The sequence below is a fragment of the Mesocricetus auratus genome, unplaced genomic scaffold, assembly GCF_017639785.1.
Source record: "Mesocricetus auratus isolate SY011 unplaced genomic scaffold, BCM_Maur_2.0 contig_6512_pilon_obj, whole genome shotgun sequence".
Lineage (NCBI taxonomy): Eukaryota > Metazoa > Chordata > Mammalia > Rodentia > Cricetidae > Mesocricetus > Mesocricetus auratus.
Genome location: NW_024433354.1, coordinates 78523 through 81317, shown reverse-complemented (window position 1 = coordinate 81317; position 2795 = coordinate 78523).

The following is a 2795-nucleotide window of genomic DNA, read 5'->3' as shown; positions in this document are numbered from 1 at the left end:
ACTCCCTTATCCCCAGCTCCATTTTCCTGGGTGTTTTCTGCACCTAGATAAGACCTATGCCTCCCGGTATGATCACCTCTCTGTCTTCCAGACCATTCCCATTGCTTAAGGTGAGTTGGGGCCCTGCTCTGAACCCCAACTCCCTACATCACTGGATCCATTTCCTTGGGACTTCCTGTGCCTATAGAAGACCAGCTCCCATGCAAGGATCAAACTGAGTCTGTGCATACCTCAGTCTTTAATGTCTTCTGGGACTTTCCCGGTGCTTAAGGACCACCCAGGATCTATGCAAACCTTAGTCTTCAGTGTCTTCTGGTCCTTTCCTGATGCTAAATGTGAGTGGGGTGCTTCTCAATTCCCTACATCCCTGGCTTTGTCTCTCTGGACATTTTCTCTGCCCAGAGAAGTCCTACACCATCCAGAAAGACATACCTGAGTCTGCACACACCTGCCTTCAGTGTCTTCTGGTCGCTTCCTTGTGTTTAAGGTGAATGGGAACCCTGCTCTGAGCCACAACTCCATGATTCTGTCTCCATGGGCATTTACTGCACTTAGAGAAGACCTATGATTCCTAGAAGGATCACCCTGAATCTGCCCACGTTTCTTTCTTCCAGTCATTTGCTGGTGCTTAATGTGAGTGGGTGCCCTGCTCTGAGCCCCAACACCATCATCCCAAGCTCCATTACCCATGCATTTTCTGTGCTTAGAGAAGACCTGTCCCTTCCAGAAGGACCACCCTGAGTCTTCTCACACCTCAGTTTTCAGTGTCTTCTGGTCCTTTAGGTGCTTAATTTGGCTAGGGGCCCTGATCTGAACCCCAACTCCTGTATCCCCGATTCCATCTCCCTGGGTGTTTTCTGTACCTAGATAAGACCTATGCCTGCTGGTATGATCACCCTCAGTCTTACCACAGCTGTATCTTCCAGTCTTTTCCCAGTGCTTAAGGTGAGTGGGTCCCTGCTCTGAGCCTGAACTCCCTACATCCCCGGCTCCTTCTCCCTTGGCATTTTCAGGAACTATAGAAGACCTGTCCACCCCTGGAAGCACCAAGTTGAGTATGCACACACCTTAGTCTTCAGTGTCTTTTGGTCCTTGCCTAGTGCATAAGGTGAGTGGGAGCCCTGCTCTGATCCCAAACTTCCTACATTCCTGAAATGTATGCCAGGGCTTTTACTGCGACTAGAGAAGACCTATGCTTTCTGGGAGGATCATGCTGAGTTATCCCACACCTGTGTCTTCTGGTCCTTTCTGGTGCTTAAGGTGAGTAGGAGACCCAACTCTCTACATCCTTGGCTCCATCTCTCTGGGTGTTTTCTGTTCCTAGATAAGACTAGCACCTCCTGGAAGGATCATCCTGAATCTGGCCATACCTGTGTCTTCTGGTCCTTTCCCAGTGATTAAAGTGGGTGGGGACTCTCCTCTGAGGACCAATTCCCTACATCCCCAGCTGCATCTCCCTAGGCATTTTCTGTGCCTAGAGAAGACAAAGGTCTCCAGGAAGGATCACCCTGTGTCTGCCCACATTTGTGTCTTCCTGTCTTTCCTGTTGCTTAAGGTGAGTGTGGCCCCTGTTCTGAGCAGCAACTCCCAACTGCCCCGGCTCCATCTCCCTGGGTGATTTATCTGTCTAGAGAAGACCTTCACCTCCCAGAAGCAACATCCTGAATCTGCCCATACCTCAGTCTTCAGTATCTTCCAGTCCTTTCCCGGTACTTCAGATGAGTGGGGGCCCTGCTCTGAGTCTCAACTCCCTGCATTCCTGGGTCAGTCTCCCTGGATGTTTGCTGAACCTATAGGGGACCTATGCCTCCTGGAAGAATCACCCTGAGTCTGCCCCACCTGTGTCTTCCAGTTTTTTCCTGCTACTTAATGTGAATGGGGACGTGGTCTGAGCCTCAAATCCCTATGTCCCCCTCTCCATCTCCATGGGAGTTTGATGCACCTAGAGAAAAACTATGCCTCTCACAAGGATCACACTGAATCTGCCCACACTTGTCTTATGGTCCTTTCCTGCTGGTTAATGTGAGTGAGGGACCTGCTCTGATGCCCACCTCCCTACATCCACTGTCTCTATCTCCCTGTGCATTTTCTGTGCCTAGAGGTGACCTGGCCCTCTTGGTAGGATGACCGTGAGTCTGTGCACACCTCAGTATTCATTATCTTTCCGTCCTTTTCTGGTGCTTAAGTCCTCTCTGATATCTGTTTTGTTCTTGACAGGGTTGCAGACTCACCTTCATCCACTGAAATATTTTACCTGCTTGAACTCACTGGACAGGATCCTTAGACCCAAACCCATCAGGTATGGAAGTGACCCCATGAGCTCCCACTGAAAGAAAGAATGGGAAAAAGGCAATAGAAAAACAGAGCCAACAATAGTGGAACCAATATGGTAACACCAGCATCTAGCAAGTCTATAACAGCAAGATCTGAACATATAAACACAGATGAAACAGAAAAAAATGACCTTCAAAACAACCTCCTGAAATTGATGGATGCCCTCAAAGAGGACATGAGAAAATCCCTTAAAATATGGAAGAAAACACAAACCAAAAAATGCAAGAAATTAACGAATCCTTTAATGAAAGCAAGGACAGCCAAGAAAAAAATCAAACAGATGAAGGAAACAATTCAATCAGTTTAAGAACTCAAAACCGAAAAGGAGACAATCAGAAAAACACAAAGCGAGGTAATGCTAGAATTCAAAAGGCTGAATAAACAATCAGGAACTAAAGATGCAAGCATAACTAACAGAATATAAGAGATGGAAGACAGAATCTCGTGCAATGAAGATAAAA